This window comes from Ambystoma mexicanum, chromosome 2q, assembly GCF_040938575.1.
Source record: "Ambystoma mexicanum isolate Mex_15411 chromosome 2q, UKY_AmexF1_1, whole genome shotgun sequence".
Taxonomy (NCBI): Eukaryota; Metazoa; Chordata; class Amphibia; order Caudata; family Ambystomatidae; genus Ambystoma; species Ambystoma mexicanum.
The window spans coordinates 649,326,955-649,346,868 of NC_090924.1; the positions used below are offsets into that span (position 1 = coordinate 649,326,955).

At 43.9% G+C, this 19,914-nt stretch overlaps 1 long non-coding RNA gene and 1 pseudogene across 3 annotated transcripts in view; one reads left to right on the forward strand and one right to left on the reverse strand.

The window, feature by feature from the left end:
• Window positions 1–19,914, reverse strand: part of LOC138569657 (uncharacterized) — a 1,296,145-nt gene that overhangs the window by 1,053,010 nt on the left and 223,221 nt on the right. The gene's annotated exons all lie outside the window — the stretch shown is intronic.
• LOC138570464 (small nucleolar RNA U3) lies at window positions 4,303–4,504 on the forward strand (annotated as a pseudogene).

Below are 19,914 nucleotides of genomic sequence, written 5' to 3' on the forward strand. Positions count from 1 at the left end.
TTCCCCATTCCCATTGAGTCCTATAGAACTCAATGGGAATGGGGATTTACACCATTCTGCCTCCGGGATTCCCAGGACACCAGGGTCGTAATGCCCTGGTATTTCCGGGAGTCACGGAGGTGGAATGGTAATACGAGTCCGGCGGTAACCAAGCAGTTTCACCGCCACGGTTACCGCCAGACTCGTAATGAGGCCCATGGTTTCCAAAGTATTACTTCTGTTTGGGTAGTATATGTCCAATAAATTGGTTTTTAAAATATCTTGGCTGTTGGGATCATGTTTAGCTATTGTTTCTATATCTTCGTATGATTTTAGAACTCTTTTTCTAGATTTAACAGGACCAAGACTTAGCCATACTATATTTTCAGATTTACCATACAATGCAGTACCAGTTAAACTATCTGCTGCTTCGTAGGATCCACATTCTCTATGGGAGAGCATTTTTATGCCCAAGCTGCATAATTTCTGAGACACTGTTTTATTTGATGACAGGTAATTCCAGAGGTCTTGGAGCTCTGTTTTTTCTGCTTTGGTTAAGTATGCTGTAACATATCGTGCAACTGCAGTGGAATTGTCTGCAATGTACTGCACTTTTATGTTTGCATTCCATAAGTGGGCAATGATTGCATTGTAATCATTGATATATTTTTCTTCTTCTGTTCTTTTTATGTAATATGTATTTTTAGGTGACTTACCTTTAACACTATGTCTAACTGAAGACATGAGGTTGTTCACTTGACCTGCATTTGTAACCGGTCTAGGGAAACCAAAGCGGTATATGGTGTAGTATTTCCCTTTGTTTTTGTATTTGCGACGACAATATTTGCCACATTTGTGTCTTTGAAATTGTAAAATGTGTGCATGAAGATCACTATTTGTGGCTTCTGATGGAATTTCACAAGTGACATATTTTTCAATAAACTGTAAAGCAGTGGCATCAATGTCTTGACCAAATTTAGGAACATCTTTAATCCATAAAAGCATGTGGACATGTGGTGCTCCTCTGGCTTGGTATTCTTTTCTTCAAAAGAAGTGTTGCACTTCTTCAAGGGGAGGAACAGTTTTATTACAAATAAAGTGTAGCATAGCAATGAAGCGATGGTGAAAATATCTTGAAACATTAACAGGATCTAGAGAACAAAGTTCTCCAGGTCTTAGTATATCTATGTTTGTTTTGTTTTTGTTTGATATGCGTAGGAAATCATGTAAATCTTGCCATGCATATTCTGCACAACTTAATGTAACAAACCAAGTGGGTGGGCCAAGGTTTCTGATCATACAACGTACATCTCCATGACATCGAAACCAGTACTCTTTAGTACCACGCATATTTGCTAATAGATTTGTAATATTTGATTGTAAAACCTCATGTTTTTGTTGCACTTTTTGTAATAATTGTGTAGCTGATATATTTTGAAAGTGGGATCCTGATTTTAATGTGTGTGCAACTCCGTAACATAAAGTTGCTAGTTCACTTTCAAAGAGTATGTATTCCACATTTTGTCTAAATCTGGGATCTTCAGAATACATCCGTAATCAGCGGCATTCTGATGCTGATATTTGAATAGGTCTATCATCGTACCTTCCTCCTTTGCCAGTAGGAAAGAGTAGAGGAAAAGCTTGTGCTTCTATACTTTTTTCCCATATGCTGATTGGTGATCCTTTTGTTTGACGCATTTGGTATGTTTCTAGTGCATCTTCTACAGTGTCATTAGAGTGCAATGGATGAATTGTATAATGGTCTAAAGTATTGGATACTGTAGCAGGATTTAGAAACTCAAATTGACCAGCTTCTGGTGACTCATGAATTATTTCAGTGGTTTCTTTCAAGGTTTCTTCAATATTAATTTCTTTGTAGTATTCATTATTGTCTTTTAGATTTTGCAAGGCTTGTCTAACTTTATGTAAATTTACCAGTTGGTGCCATTTTTTCTTGTCTTTTGTAGGTACACCATTTACTAAGATAATTAAAGATTGCTCCATTGGACGTTGCATTCCCAGAGTGTACACATTTTGTTTTAGATCTAATGGTAAATACACTACTTTTCCACGAATGGTTGTTGTCAAGTTTTGTAGTGCAGTAACTGCAAAGTATTAAGGGGTCAGTTATTTCGTATTTGTTTTCTGCTATAAGGTAGAGAGCTAATTCAAACCATTTAGAATCTTCATTGTCTTCTATTTTGCATGTTAGGTCTACAGTTTTTGTGTTACTTTTATAAAAGGTTCTGCAGCAACATACACACACATGGTTTGGTACTTCAGCAGATGTACTTTTAAATTTCAGTATTTCTTTTTTTGTATGTGTGTAGTAGAAGGTTGCCATGCATAGAATTTTTGCGAATTTGTTTTAAAGCTATTTCATTCTGTAAGTGGCTTTCACTTCCAAAATATTTTTTCTGGATATATTCGATTTCTTCAAGTAGGTCTTTTGCTGTACCATGTAGAAGAATGTTATTTAAATTGGCTAGTGCTAAAGCAGGACTTTTAGCATAGTACAGTTTATAGACTAGATTTCTTATACTTGAATGATGTGTTGATATCATTTTGACATGATGGAAGGTGGTTTTGCAAGTAGGTCCTGAAAAGCCGGCCAATGAATGTCCTTGTAGTCCTGTGCACTTGCGCACTGGACAGGTATCCATATTTTGCAGTAGTTTCATTTTGATTTTGTCTTTGCCTTTCACATACTGATAGAGGAATTGGCGTAAAGACTTGAAAGATGTTTTGGGTATGTTACACATTGACGTGCATGGCCATTTGTATACTAGACATTCTGATGCAGTTGAATGGAGATTTCTTGTTCCATTATGGTATTATTAACTTTTTCATAACCTCATCCACTGCTATGTATGGCAATTGTATTTGTTTGCTTTTGTTTGTATGCTTCTTCATTAAAATATGGTTCTGTGCTTGTAGTGTGACTCCACTCACCTCCACAGATATTTAAGAAGTTATTTCCGTTGACATTTCGTTTATTGAGAAGTCTTGTTTGTAATTTAGTCATGTTAGTGGTTTCATTTTGTTTAACACTAAAATAAATAACTTTCTTTTGAGAAGGATTGCACTGTCCATCAAAGCTTCTAAGATTAAATTCCTACGGTAGGTTTTAAGGGTTGTGCCTGATTTCTCTCCTGTTTTTATAAGATTTTGAAGGACTCTGTGGTGGAGCATTTTTGCTAAAATACTTTTTTTGGTATGCTTACTTGGCACTATATCAAGATTTATAAGATTTATAGCCGCAGTTTTATCAGTAGTTGAATTCTTGTTGTTTTCTGTTTCGTTTTACATTTTGATAGAGGAGGCAACGTTTCTGTACTTGAAGCTTGTTTTGTTTTGCTAAATGACTGTATTAGCTGTTTTGTTTGAACTTTTTTTCCAAATTCTGCTAGAGATGGATGCTTATTTTGGACACTTCTATTTTCATTTGCTCTATTTCTGTGTTGCTTTCTACGGACTTGACTTTTGGTATGTATTCTTTAGGGTCTGTTGAAAAAAATAAAGAAGGTATGGGCTGGGGTGTTCTGCAATGTATGTGTGATGTGTGCATGAGTGTCTGAGTATGATGATAAAGATGTATGTGATGGTGTGTGATTGTGCATTGGGCAACTACAACTATTTGGGATGGGTATTCTTGAATTTATGTGCTACTAAACTGGGGTTCAGATGACAGTAGAAAGTAAGCTAGTGGTGTGGAGAAGTACAAATAGTAAATCTAATGGTATACAATTAAAACAGTTGTTTGTTCCATAATATCAAAATTCTAGGGGCTGAGTTGTCTCATTTGTGCGCCGAAAAATGGGAATTTGTGCGCCATTTTGCCTGTAAATCTCTCTTTAACACATGGGTGTTTATGGACAGAATGGTGCACAATCTCTGTTATTAGGCGCAGAAATAGCATGAATTAACCTTACAGTATGTTTGAATAATAGTACAAATATTATGGTGATATTTAACTTACTTTTTTTGTTTTCTTCTTAGTTGTTGTTTGTACTTCAAATTCTGCTGCTGCTTTTCAGGAGAGTGGTCTTCACTGCAATTGTAAAGGAAACAAATTAGGAATGTTGTTTGTATATAGCACCGATGTTAATTTAGACATTGATTTTTATGTTTTTGTACAAGTATTGTTGTTTGATATTTGAACATAGTGTGTGCATGCAATTTTGTTTGACTATGTGAATGAACTCTTTATATTTTACTTTAAATATGTTAGTTCAACATGCTTTGCAAATGTGTGTGTAAAATGAAATTAAATAGCAGATAGGTTTGGAAGTGACAGTTGATTATAGGAGATGGGAAAAATCACAGTAAGTCATTTTTCAGGGATCATTTCTATAGTTCTTAACTGAGGAAATGTGTTCGAAAGTGTCTGGTCTTCGCTAACCACGAGGAAGAGTTGAAGTGTTCTCTTCTGAGCGTGAAGCAAGTGGACAGTGTTGCATTTATGCAGCTACTGTCTGCTATTGATGACCGCTTATACAAGCTATAGGTTATACAAGCTAAAAGTCAGTTAATCTGTTTATATGAATGTATACGAATTGCACATGTACTATACAGAAAATATGCAAACCTGTAGTTTGTGTTCATGCACATGGATATGCATGCAGCTGCAAGTACAATATTTCTTGTAGAAGGTGCTTTCTAATGATATGCCACTTGTACTCAAAGTGATTAACAGTACATTTGAAGTGCTGATCTATGATGATGCAGTTAGATGTAAAGGTTTTGAATGTGATTGGTGGATGGTTGTGTGACTGCTTAGCTATATCCAATGAGGGAATGGCACAGAAAGTGAAATGGAAATGGTAGAAGGACTGTCCATGTTACGATATGTCCGCGGACATGGCGATAGTCTGCGGACATCGCGTGTTACATCCGGGGATTTTGGGGTGGGGAGGCATGCAAATGAGAATGAGCAGAGCAAGGGATTGGTTAGTAAAGTTTAGTGAGTGTGTTGTGCAGGAGAGAGTTTGTCTGATAGTCTTTTTCCTGAGAGAAGAACAGATAGCTATGGGTGTGTGTTTCAGAAAACAGATTGTTTGGATTTTGGGAGACTCGTGGATACATTGGTTGAAGGTGCATGCAGAATGCTGTGGAGTAGCTGTAGATCTTGGATTCCCACATGTGGAAGTGCACTGGCATGGAGTATGTGGAATGAAGTGGTTGGACTTGCTACCTCTCTGTGCTACTTTGGAGACAGAGCATCATCCAGACATAATTGTAATTCATTGTGGAGGGAACAGTTTAGGACATGTGTCTGGAATTTCTTTGCAATTTGCAATGAAAGAAGGACTTGGGAAGGTCATGGACATATTTCCAAATTCTCAAGTATTTTTTTCACGGATTGTGCAGAGACAAATGTGGCTGCGTTCTTCTTCATTTGGTCCACAAATGGAGAAATCAAGGCGCAATGTCAATAAGGCTGTTTGTGCTTTTCTAAGAGATGTTGGCATGTCCTCTTTTCACAATGCAAATATTATGTTTCGTAGCACATACATTTTTTGCAGAAATGGAGTCCATCTTACTTATGCTGGCAATCAGATTTTTCTGAGACATGTACAAAATGCATTGCAACATTTTTTGGAATTACAGCATCCCTTTTGTAGTAGGTGAACACAAACAAACACCACCAAAAGGCTCTTTTCAGAGCCACCACTTCCTCCCAGACAAACTGCAATGGTTATGATAGGGCAGCACCCCAAAATTTTAGATGTTCGCAGACTGTCCATGGACTTCTATAAAATACACAAGGCCCTGCTTCATGTATTTTCACTTCTATTTTTAAACTGTGAAAGGCGGATCTGAAAAGAGCCTTTTTTATATTTATTTTTTTAATATATTTTTGTTTTGTTTTTTTACACACGACACACTAGGAGAGGAGGGGAAAGGAGGGTAAGTGGTTGGGACACCAACCACGGGGATAAGAAAGGGCGGGTGGAGAGAGGAAGATGTAGAGTGGGCCTTACTTAGGTAGTGAGCAGGTCTTCTTGTGCTCTGAGACCACAGTCTCAAAAGCACTTCGAAGTCTCTCCCCCCTGCAGAGCACTGCGTAACAGTACATACACACAACTGTGACCCTCGAAAGGTAAGGGTGATCAGCATTGTGAATGGCCTGTGAGGCAGCTGGAGGAATACGCTCTCCTACACGAGTGTTCCTTGTGGTGACAGGATCGGAAACAGAGGATGTAGTAGAGGAAGTCAACCTACTACGCTCCTCGCAAGGTACAACCTTGCGAACGGCCCCTGCGTGGAACGACTTTAGGTCTTCCTTCATAGTAGGCGTACCAAAGATGTACGAACCAGGCCTCCCGCGACTCAGTACCATTTTGCACTGGTTGCACGTGACTTGGTTCGCACATGCCTTAGGTACGTTACCATGAATGGTAAATAACCGCCACACCCAAGACTCACGGCGAGTGCTGGTAGTAGGGACTTCCACTACCTCATTCTCGTCATCCTCTTCATCCTCCTCTGCATCCTCACTGCTGTTCCCCTCTTCAGGCCCTTGTGGAGGTGGGGGTGGTGGAGGGGGTAGGGGTGGTGCAGCACCAGGTGGCAGTAGTGCAGCCATGGAAGCCATCAGGTTTCAGATGAAAATCTGGAAAGTTGGCATCAAAATGCTCTGTGTTCTGTAAGGTAGCCAGAAACACAATGAGGACATGTCTGCGAAGGAAATCGGTGTCCGCAGGACACCAAATGCACGTGAACTGTTTTGCATATGCGCGTTGGTGTCCTACGGACACTGTTCGGGTCCTGAAACTAATTGAAAGGGCGACACAAGCGAAACGAACAGTTACGAACAGGCGTTTGTTCTTAGAACAGTTTCAATCCGCTTGCGAACAATACGGATAGGCATAGTGTCCTCAGGACACCCCATTTTGTTTATTTACGAACTTGTCAGATCACCGTGTGTGTTCTTAGAATACTTCCAACTCGCTTGCGAACAATACGGACAGCGTCCTCAGGACACCCCCATTTTGTTTATTTACGAACATTTCAGGATATTGCTTGTGTTCTTAGAACAGTTTCAACTCGCCTGCGCACAATACGGACAGTGTCCCCAGGACACCCCCATTTTGTTTATTTACGAACATTTCAGGATATTGCCTGTGTTCTTAGAACAGTTTCAACTCGCCTGCGAACAATACAAACAGCGTCCTCAGAACACCCCCATTTTGTTTATTTACGAACATTCCGGAACACTTGATGTGTTCTTAGAACAGTTTCAATCTGCCTACGAACAGCACGGACAGGTTTAGAGTCCTCAGGACACCCCCATTTTGTTTATTTAAGAACTTTTCAGGACACAGCGTGTGTTACTTTAATTACGGACATCTCGGACACCGAATGTGTTCTTAGAACAGATTTGCGACTTGTTTGCGAACATTACAGACAAGCATAATGTTCTTAGAACATCTCCAGTTTGGTTAATTGCGGATATCCCGGACATCTCGTGTGTTCTTAGGACAGTTTCAACTTGCTAGCGAACAATACGGACAGGTATAGTGTTCTTAGGACACCTCCATTGTCGTTTCTTCATAGACATTCCGGACACCCGCGCTGACTGCGGACATCTGAACTGCTTTTTAAAAAAAAAAACAAGAAATGAATTAGGACACAATATAATAATTTTACTTTTATATATCGATGTTAAATTTATGACAGAGAAGGTGAAGCAGAAACTGAGACAAACACATTAGAATTGGGGGTTTCAATAGGATTCATATGAGGTGAAGAAGGGATGGAAGTCTCATCAAAACATTTTGGTTCATGGAGAGGGTTTGGGGATAATTCACTGGGATATGGTCAAGGGGGACAGGTACATGTGGGACAATTGTATCTAGTTTTTTGTTTCAAGTGATCCTCCACAAAGTTTTTTAAATTGTTGAAATTTGCCATGAGTAGGTCCATTTTTTCTTCCATGTGCTGGAGAGTCTTATACAATATTTCTTTTGTTTACTATTTTCAATGTTTGTATGGTCTGTACAAAATAAAATGTATATGTTAAACATATATAAAATAATATTTATTAATTGGTTTATATAATTTGTATAGTAACGTGTCTACCATTAGGTTCACTATTTTCAGACATTTCCTCGCGTGGGAAATGCTCCTCTAGCCACTCCAGAGTACTAGACATTTCTGTGAGAAAAAAAAAATAATATCACTTTTTTTGTATCTAATACAGAAAGTTTAGAAATATATGAGTAAAATGCAGTACACTTATTAGCTTCTGGTAAGGTGTGTTCTTACTGATCTGCAGATATGCTGTTGCTCTTAGTTGTGGAGTTTCTGTGAGGTAATCATGTTGGAAGCCTATCTTTCTTATGTTGGTTTATTCCATTTTAGAACATATTGTATTTAAATGAATGCTTAATGTGTTATATATATATGGGTTACACTTCTTATTTATTACTATATATAATGTGTATGTGTGCTGGTTTGTGAATTTGTACAATGTTCATATGTTATGATATAACAATTTAACATACCCCCAGACTTTTTGGGTAGTGTTGCTGTTGTCCGCATATGTCCGCGGACATTAGAAGAGTTCGTGGACATCAAATTCAGTAGAGGGGATTCAGTATGTTCCATGTTACATGTACATAAAGTCAGAGATATTTTTGTTAAGTTGCGGTACTAAAAACCTATGAAATTCAGTAAAAAAACTTTGTTAAAGGGACGTTATGGTTCCAAGTAAAACCGGAAAACCCCTGAAATTCGGCAGTTATGGTAAGATAAGCAACCATAACTCGCGCCACTGTGCACTGCTAACACTAACACCCAGGACATCAAAGATGGCATCACAAATGTCATTGATGACATCACTGATCACATCACATGTGCATTTACTTTTCATGAAAACTCGGTACAAGGGATTCTTATAATGCTGACCAAAAACTGTCAAGGATCATTGGGATAAATATCATGAGCTAATTAGTACATTAAGCAATGCATTGATATAAATAGCATTCTATTATGAAGTTCTATCCAGTATACTATGCTACAGAAACATATTGTGCCATATTCATAATCTTGCCATGTTGAATAGTGAAATGATAACTGCTTTCTTATTAGAGTTTTGCGTACTGTGAAACATGTAATAAGTAGATAATAAAACCCACTTAATACATAATTATTACAGACAAAACACAAAGAGACAACAGCACATACAAATATGACTATATACAGGGACAGTGAAGTAAACAAAAAAAGCAGAAGTAGTAGCAGAAAGAGTTCATAACCTAACTGATTGTCTTTATTCAGAGAAACTATTGCTCTGTTTCAAAGCTGCTACTTACCATATGTATGTGTATCACATGATGTGACTGCACCCAAAGTAAAGGAGAGTGAGTATAATGTATACAAATATGAGCATATACAGGGAAGGTAGAGTAATAAAAATAAAACTATGAGAAAGTGCTGATAACCCTAATGATTATCTTCATGCATAGAAAGGATTGCTCTCTTTCAAGCCTGTGTCTTCCGCTATGTATATGTTTCATATGATGTGACTTGACCTTAAGTCTACAAATATAGTACCTTTTCAATTTTTACTTCCTGACTGTTACTGAAGAAAACTATGTGGCCTAGATATGTCAGTAAAGGGAAAAAAGGGAGAGCCAGACATGTGATGTCATCAGTGATGTCATCAATGACATTTGTGATGTCATCTTTGATGTCCTGGGTGTTAGTATTAGCAGTGCACGGTGGCGCGAGTTATGGTTGCTTATCTTACCATAACTGCCGAATTTCAGGGATTTTTCGGTTTTACTTTGAACCATAACGTCCCTTTAACAAAGTTTTTTCACTGAATTTCATAGGTTTTTGCTAGCGAAACTTAACCATAACGTCCCTTTAACAAAGTTTCTTTACTGAATTCCATACCATTTTCACTTCACTCTCTATGCCATTCCCTCATTGCATGCAGCTAAGCAGTCACACAATACGGAGAACGTCCTCAGAACACCCCCACTTTGTTTATTTTCAAACATTTCAGGACACCGCGAGTGTTCTTATAACACATGCAACTTGCCAGCGAACAATACGGACAACGTCCTCAGAACACCCCCATTTTCTTTATGTTTGAACATTTCAGGACACCGCAAGTGTTCTTCTTGCTCACTCTTTTTTCTTTTGCTGACATATCTAGGCCACATGGCTTTCTTCAGTAACAGTTAGAAACTAAAAATTGTATTTTATTTGTAGACGTATCCTACAAGTAGGTTCTTATAGTAATTCCCTTAGAGTCCAGTCACATCATATGAAACATATACATAGGGGGAGACACAAGCTTTAAAGACAGCATTATTTTCAAGCAAATAAATGATGATTTCTCTGTTTCAAAGCTGCTATTTACCCTATGTATATGTATATTGGTATGTGTTCTTGTCTCTTTCTGTTTTCTCTATAGTAATGCAATTATGTAATACATGGGTTTTATTAGCTACTTATTACATATTTCACAGTACACAAAAATCTATTAAGAAAACAATTATCATTTCATTATTCAACATATTAACATTACGAATATTATACCTTCATCTTGTACGCTGCACACAATGCTATGTTTCTGCATTAGTAGCTTAGTATACTAGATAGAACCCCATAATAGAATGCTATTTATATCAATGCATCGTTTAAAGCACTAATTAGGGTATATTTATTGCAATGATCCTTGACACTTTTTTGCAACATTATAATAAGAATCCCTTGTACACATATTTCATGAAAAGTACATACACATGTGATGTCATCAGTGATGTCATCAATGACATTTGTGATGTCATCTTTGATGTCCTGGGTGTTAGTCTTAGCAGTGCACGGTGGTGGCGCGAGTTATGGTTGCTTAGCTTACCATAACTGGCGAATTTCAGGGTCTTTTTGGTTTTACTTGGAACCATAACGTCCCTTTAACAAAGTTTTTTTTTATTAGCATGCAAACAATATACAAAGATGGAGTGTACAAAGCAATTTCTCAGAGATGGCTGTACACAGAATGTTGCAAACTAAGAATTTATGGTCGTTTACAGTGAAGGTCAGCTGCTTCCATTTTTTGCTCGCGTGCCGGAGAGGCCCACGACTCGCACTATAAGGTTCTATTGTTTTTTGACCTTGACAGACAGGGATCGTGCTAAAAGACTTCTTTTGAAGGAGTGTTGCAAAAACGTAGGACACGATAAGGATGACATTTCTGAAACGAAACCACTTTTATATATTATATCACTATGAGAAAGATTGTTGGCACATACGGAGTCGTATTTTGGGACTGCACAACGCTTAGACAATGGAAAATGCCAATATAATGTAAGTAACCCTTTAGATAATTTTATACCGGAATATAATAACAATAGCGTGGCGTTAAAGCCCGGTTAAGTTGTACTTGTTCCTTCAATGTGGCATAGTGTTTTCTACCGCGCACTATCACCGCCGAATTGGTCCCCTGTCGCTTAGAGGGCTCTGAAAAAGGCAGAGGACAGAGGGTGGGTTAATGGGAATAAGTTAACATACTCCGTTGCACTATCCTCGCTAGCAAATTGTTTCACGCCCTAATAAATAAAATGAATATTTTTAATGAAGATCGGCTGGTGAGACTAATTTATGTTTTTTAAAACAGGTATGTCTTCCCGTACTGTGAATGCCACGATTTTAACACCAAGGCCGATGGATTTTTTAAATCCCAGGTGCAGCTACTTCTAAACAACTTCATGACCCTCACCATTTTATGGGACAATCGCCAAGTACCAATATGCCCTTACGCGGTACTAGCGGCTAGAAGCAACATACCAACCATTATGGTGGTCTAATGCCTCGTTGTTGGAACAGCCTTCCGATTATCAGTGCCACCATAGTGATTCTTTTATCATAAACCAACACCCTGTGTACCGCAAAGGAACAGCGCGTGACTCCAGATGAACTTTTGCGGATCGACAGCAAAGACAAATGCAAATCGCTGAATATTCTCTAAACATTTGATGTCAAATAAAAGTACTTTACGAAATGTACAATCTTGCTGTTTGCTTTTAAATCACAGTTTCATATTCCGAATTGTGGCGGGCTGTGTTGTGAGATGATCTGTGTTGTTTTCCGGGTTCTGTGTAAAGTCGCGTAGAAACCGCAAAGGAACAGCACGTGACTCAAGATGAACTTTTGCGGATCGACAGCAAAGACAAATGCAAATCGCTGAATATCCTCTAAACATTTGATGTCAAATAAAAGTACTTTATGAAATGTACAATCTTGCTGTTTGTTTTTAAATCACAGTTTCATATTCCGAATTGTTGTGCGCTGTGTTGTGAGATGATCTGTGTTGTTTTCCGGGTTCTGTGTAAAGTCGGGTAGGACTGGAGACGACTGGGTGCTTTGGCTACGCACCCTGTACCGTCACGGAGAGAGACGGGGAATATGAATGCTTTGATAATGTCAGGCTTAGGGGCGGGAGATATGATTTAGTTCGCAAAAGCAGGGCAGCCAGGTCGATGGGGCAAGTGATAGGATTATCACATAATGTCGACGCACAGCAGCCTGATTTATCGTTTGTTTAGTGGACAAAAAGTCGGGTAAGGGCCATAGGAAATTGTAATGTCAATGGGCATAAGGAGGGTTCTTAGAACACTTTCAACCTGACAACGAACAATACGAACAGCGTTCTCAGAAGACCCCCATTTTGTTTAATTGCAAACATTACCGCCACGTCCACTCTTCCTCGTCCCAGTACTTACTTCATGAGGCCCCTGCCTCCGACACAGGACCTTCTTCTATTTCTTTAAATTCCTATAACTCCTCCCCCACATCCACATCACTCAGTTTCATATTACCAAGTCGGGGCATGGGACCTTCCCCGCAGGGAGGGTGAGGAGGGTCGTCAGTACTGTGATGAGGAAGAGTAGGACTAGGAGTAATAAAGATTAGCGGTAAGTAATCAGAGCATTTCAGGGCACAGCGAGTGTTCTTAGAACACATTCAACTTCCCAGAGTACAATACAGACAGCGTCCTCAGGACACCCCCATTTTGTTTATGTACGAACATTTAAGGACACCGCGAGTGTTCTTAGCTCAATTTTAGCTTGCTTGCGAACAAAACGGACACATACTCCGTCCTCAGAACACCCCACCATTTAGTTCATATAGAACATTTCAGAATATTCCGCAGACAAATCGAACACAACAAAAGTGTCTAGCATATAAAAAAAACAGAACATTGAACCTATCTCATACTCCCCTACCCTCCCCAATTACTCTTACACACCAACACACTCCACTAAATACAATTTTTAATCCAAGTTTCACCGCGTCCGCGGTCGTCCGCAAATGCAAGATGGTGGGCGCCACAGAAAATCTGACGCGCTTCACGCACCACGCCATCCAATCAGCGAACACGTCGGGTGTCCGCAAACATCGCGCAAGCCGCTCGACCAATCAGGGCACCGGAGATATCACTAATTTTTTTGCCTCACATTTTGGTCATTTGAAAAAAAAATACTGGACGGATTTACACCAAATTTGCAAAAGCACGCTTTCGGGACCAAGCCCCCGCTCCTGCCGCAAATTTGGTGTAAATACGTCCAGCAGTTTGGGCTGTAGGCGTGCGCAAAGTTTTTTCCCATTATGTCTATGGGAAAAAACAAAAGTTTTGGGACCCCCCCTATAACTTTGCCCCCCCTGGACCAAACCTCTCCAAACTATATATACTTTTTTTGCAAAGTTTGGTGAGGATTCGTCCAGAGGGAGCGAAGTTATAAGCCACCCAAAAAATGCTCTTTCTATGGAAACACCAACTAAACCATAACTACTGCGTCCATGTAATATATATATATATATATATATACCATTTTTTTTACTAAAAAAGTGATTTAGGTGGTCGCACACCAATAGGCCGATTCATGGAATTAATGTGAAAATTCCGGCGCAAGCGTGCGAAAACGTGCGATTCGCAGTGAAAGAGCGAAAATTGCAGTGCAAGTGCGAAAATCGCAGGGAAACCAGCGCACATTGATTCACGGAAGTCTGTGCGTGAGAAAAATATTGGATGTGCGCTGAAAAAGTGTGCGGCGCACGCCAGCGCACACGTCATCTAACGGCATGCTCCACGTCCACATCGAAATCGCACATAGCGCGGCGCACATAACAAAAGTAGGCAGAACACGGAACACGGGGCGTGACACGCGGAATGGGGAACAACTCGTGAAAATATGGGCGTCACGGGGGAAGTACAGGAGGCAAGTGCGCGGAACGCCCACACGCTCACCTACAACACGTATTCATGGAATCGAATAGGGGAAACCAACGTACGGGCAAAGACGCGCCAGGCCCATACACGTCCGCCACACGAAAGCAGGCGGTAGCGTCCCTGCGCATGAAAAAAATGTGCGCCAAAATGTGCGCTAACAAAAAGCACGTATGGACACCTCTGATGAAAGTCCCGTACTGTGGCCGTCTAGGACAAACGACGTGCAAAGGGGTACGTGAGAAAAACGGACCCCTGCTGTGTGAATAATAGCATGTGCGTGTATTTTGTGGGTTCACGGGAAGTTTTACACGCGATAGGGCCTAGGGGAGCGGGGTACGTGTATTTCAGGGGCTCGCAGGAAGTTTAACACGCGATCAGGCCTGGGGGAGCGTGGGACGTGTATTTCAGGGGTGTGCGAGAAGTTTCACATACGAATGGCCTGGGTACGTGTATTTCAGGGGTGTGCGAGACGTTTCACACGCGATTGGCCTGGGTACGTGTATTTCAGGGGTGCGTGAGAAGTTTCACACGCGATTGGCCTGGGTACATGTATTTCAGGGGTGCACGAGAAGTTTCACACGCGATTGGCCTGGGTACGTATATTTCAGGGGTGCGTGAGAAGTTTCACACGGGATTGGCCTGGGTACGTGTATTTCAGGGGTGCGCAAGAAGTTTCACACACGATTGGCCTGGGTACGTGTATTGCAGGGGTGCGCGAGAAGTTTCACACGCGATTGGCCTGGGTACGTGTATTTCAGGGGTGCGCGAGAAGTTTTACACGCGATTGGCCTGGGTACGTGTATTTCAGGGTGCGCGAGAAGTTCCACACGCGATTGGCCTGGGTACGTGTATTTCAGGGGTGCGTGAGAAGTTCCACACGCGATTGGCCTGGGTACGTGTATTTCAGGGGTGTGCGAGAAATTTCACACGCGATTGTCCTGGGTACGTGTCTTTCAGGGTGCGTGAGAAGTTTCACACGCGATTGGCCTGGGTACGTGTATTTCAGGGGTGGGCGAGAAGTTTCACACGTGATTGGCCTGGGTACATGTATTTCAGGGGTGCGCGAGAAGTTTCACACACGATTGGCCTCGGTATGTGTATTTCAGGGGTGCGCGAGAAGTTACACACGCGATCGGGCCTGGGTACGTGTATTTCAGGAGTGCGCGAGAGGTTTCACACGCGATTGGCCTGGGTACGTGTATTTCAGGGCGCGTGAGAAGTTTCACACGCGATTGGCCTGGGTACGTGTATTTCAGGGTGCGTGAGAAGTTTCACACGCGATTGGCCTGGGTACGTGTATTTCAGGGGTGAGCGAGAAGTTTCACACGCGATTGGCCTGGGTACGTGTATTTCAGGGGTGCGCGAGAAGTTTCACACACGATTGGCCTGGGTATGTGTATTTCAGGGGTGCGCAAGAAGTTACACATCCGATCGGGCCTGGGGGAGCGGGGTACGTGTATTTCAGGGGCTTGCGGGTGGTTTTACAAGCGATCGGGCCTGGGGGAGCAGGGTACCAGTCACCGTCTGCCTTGCGTGTGGACGAACGCGTAGCCAACACCCACCCGCTGTGAAGTAATAGCGTGTGAACCCCAACGCCTGCAAAACACACGCACCGCACCCCACGAAAAGCACGTACAGAGCAATGGAAATCCACGTGGGATCTTCAAGCCCAGCCAGGGCTAAGGGCCTTTCCTCGAATTACACGCTGACGTGCCGAATTTTCACGTGCCAAATCACTCCATATCAAGCTGGCCATGCGTAAGCACAAGGAAGACCACGCTCCTGCCCAAAAGGCCGAATTACTGCCCCCCAGAACCCCAAGCAGCCTCCCACGAGCCATCTGCTGCTGCCTGCCTGCCTGCTGCCACCGTGCCCTGCCATTTGGTGCCTGCACATCAGCCATCTGCAGGGGTCCAGTTGCTGTGTCCACCCCTGCTGGAACAGAAGACTCCCGACTGGGATACCATCGCTCCACAGCCCAGCCCCAGGACCCAGTTGCCCACCCACGCCTGCCTCGGGGGTCGCCATGTCAGGGCAAACACCATCCGAGACCACTGGCGACCCGCAGCCAGAGGGGCAGAGGGCCACCAGCTTCAGTCAGAAGGAAGTTGGTGTCCTGGTGGAGCTTGTCCTGGGGCATTATGATGCCCTCTTTGGATCATCACGCGCCGACAAGGAAGGACGGGACAGGATCTGGGACGACTTTGTGGTTGCCATCAATGCGGAGGGGGTGGCAACCCGCAACATCAAGCAAGTCAAGAAGCGCTGGGAGGATTTAAGGTCCAGGACCCTCATGAAGGCCCGGCGCCTCGTGGAGGGGGGCCGGGACAGCATGAGTACCATCCAGATGAGGGTCATGGAACACGTACGCCCAGCGCTCCATGCCCAGATCCTTGAGAGGCAGCCCCGTCTGGAGTCGAGCGGTAATTGGCCAAGCATTGCTGTGTGAGACAGGGCATGTTGCAGTGTGCTGGTTGTCTGATACTTGCCTGTATGTGTGACATAGGCCATGTACGCATGTGTGTGTGCAGGTACATCATGATCATGCATGTGAGACCAGTAATGTGTGAAGCACACGGTTGGTGTGTGTGTTTAAATGCAACATGGGGAGCCCTATGCGGAATGAACACATGAGAGCATGCCAGTCTCTGTTCCTGGACAGGGTGGGGGTGAGGAATGGGTGCTGATGCCATGTACATGTATGGTGTCCATGTCTGACCTGCGTGTCTGTGACTTGTGAATGCCATGGATGCATGACACAGGTCTGTGACAATGTTCAGAATCACTGATGCAGCCTAGTTATCCTTGCATCCACTGTGTCTGGGGTGTACGAGTCCAGATGGATGAAAGTACGGTGAAGTGTGTGCATGTGATAGGCATGACCCATGATGCATGTGAGTTCCAAAACAACATTGTATGTTTCAAGAGTCCCTTGGACATGTTTGCTAATGTCCATAGCATGCGCCATGCCTGTTACTGCATGTGTTTTGCCAGCACTGACCCATGTGTTGTGGAGGGACATGATGGAAGTGATCTTTGACAGTGCCACTCATCTGCTATTGCTTCCTGTATAGGGGACCATTGTACAGTACCCTGATACTTGTGTTCTATGTCTCCCTCTACACAGCGCAAAGTGAAGAAGAGGGTGGAGACGACGCTGTTGAGCAAAGCGGCTGGGATGCCCCCACGGCTGCAGCGGAAGGGGTGGGTGAGCCCCCACAGGGGCTTGCAACGGTGGAAGACGGGGTGGAGCCATCCAGGTTGGTGGTTTCCACAGAGGAGGAGGAGGCCGCTACTGAGCCACACATGGGGCCTGGTGGGGACATCCCTGCTGGTGCAAGTGGTGCAGTCCAGGGGCAGGGGCAGGAGGCAGCACAGGTCGCCGTGGAAGGGCCTGTGCATGTCACTGTCCCTGACACTGTGACTGCACCACCATGCACCAGCAGGGATGCCCCATCCCAGGCCCGTCCGCAGGTAGGGGGGATGTCCATGTCACCTGACTACCCTCCACCTGCAGACTAGGGGACCCCTGGCCGTATGGAGAAGGTCCTGATTGGTGTCACGTTGCGCACGGGTGTCATTCGTGATGATGTGAGTACTTCCTGGTCGGGGGTTTCGTACATGTGTCAGCCACTCTGGCGACCCTCTCCTCCTCTGTGGAGGCTATGCGCCAGTCGTTCTCCATGCCGTCTTCCGGCCCAGAGCCCCCTGTGGACCTGCCCCGACCAACGCAGCCAACTCGGTGGGGATCCCATCCCTGCCACAGTCAGGAGTCAGAGGTCCAGCTGGGATGGACACACCAGCAACTGGACCTCAGCAGATGGAGGATGTGACGGCATCATTGGGCAGGGCACGTGCACAACGGCGTCGGTGGATTCCATCAGCCTGGATGCCGTCGTGCTGGAACCGGCAGTTGCGTCGGAGGCTGCGGCAGGCTCGACGTGGGAGGCATCATGGCTCGGGGCCATCAACATCAGGGTGGGCAGGCATCGGCCGGAGGGCAGGAGAACTCTGGAATGGGAGTGTCTTCCGTGTGGGAGTGGTTGGGCCAGCAGTCAGGGCGGAGAACTCCATGGGGAGGGCGCTGAGGCGGGCTGAGTGCCTCGAGGGTATTTGCAGGGAGTTGGTGCTGAACACTGCATTATCCCTGCAAGACCTCGGGGCCAGGGAACATGCCCGCCTCCAAGCCATTGAACAGGAGTTCAATGATGCCCTGGCCCATGACATCAACCAGTGAGCCTTCGGACTAGCCCGCTGCCCTTGTAAATAGTTATGTAGTTAGTGTTAGGTTTCCTTTGCTTTTTTATTTATTTTGGACCTTTTGGACACTGGACCACATTTTTGTATATAGTTTTTTTATTATGTAGTATTTTTAGATAGGTTTCATTTCTTCAGTTGGGATCATGGACCCTGGATTGTTTATCTGTATATAGTTGACTGTTGGATTATATATTTTTTTGGGGATTTACCCATGGAGCAATGGTTTTCGGTTTTGTTTTTCCCATGGATTTACTTTTTTGGACTGTGACTTTGGACACCTTTCCTTTGGATTATGATTTGTGGTTTTTCATTATTTTACGGACATGCTGCTTTTGGTTTTTAATTCCCATTGTCGTTTGTTCATTTTTAAGTCCATTTATGTTGCTTTTAATACATTTTTTTCATCAAACTTCAATGTGTAGTATCATCTCATTGGTTTCATGCATATCATGATATGGGTTTTGACATTCACTTACACCCATTGTGTGTATGTGAGGGACATGTGTTCATTTACATACTTGCCATTGGGGTTGTATCATGTAATTGGCATTTCTAAGTGGGTGGATGCAATACTTGGGTGGGTGTTTGGCGTGTGGAGGCTGCCCATAAGGGCCAGGGATCTAGATTGTGATGACGTGTTGGCTGGGGGACATGAGTGGGGTCCTGCTGGCAGGTGCCCCGCACTGCTGGGGGGTGGGGGTGCAAGGGGACATGAGTGGGACATGAGTGGGGGCCTGCTGGCAGGTGCCCCGCACTGCTGGGGGTTGGTGGTGCAAGGGGACATGAGTGGGGGCCTGCTGGCAGGTGCCCCGCACTGTTGGGGGGTGAGGGTACAAGGGGACATGAGTGGGACATGAGTGGGGGCCTGCTGGCAGGTTCCCCGCACTGCTGGGGGGTGAGGGTGCAAGGGGACATGAGTGGGACATGAGTGGGGGCCTGCTGGCAGGTGCCCCGCACTGCTGGGGGCTGGGGGTGCAAGGGGACATGAGTTGGTGATCAGTAGTGCAAGGAGACATGTGCCTTTGCTGGGGGGCATGGCCATGTTGGGTGGGCTGCCTGCGGGACATGACCAGGGGTGCAGGGTAGTCCCCAGTGGTGTGGGCTGCCTGCAGGGGCTGTGGAGGGTGTATGGGGAACACCTGGGAGGACCCACACTGCTAAATCACGTGTAGGACTCCCCGGCACCCCCGAAATACGCGTACCCTGCTGAAATCGCGTGTGAAACTTCTCGCGCACCCCAGTAATACACGTACCCCCTCAAACAGGGCCAATCGCGTGTGAAACTTCCCGTGCACCCCAGTAATACACGTACCCCGCTTGCACAGGGCCAATTACATGTGAAACTTCCTGCGCACCCCAGTAATACACATACCCCACTCTCACAGGGCCAATCGCATGTGAAACTTCCCGCGCACCCCAGTAATACA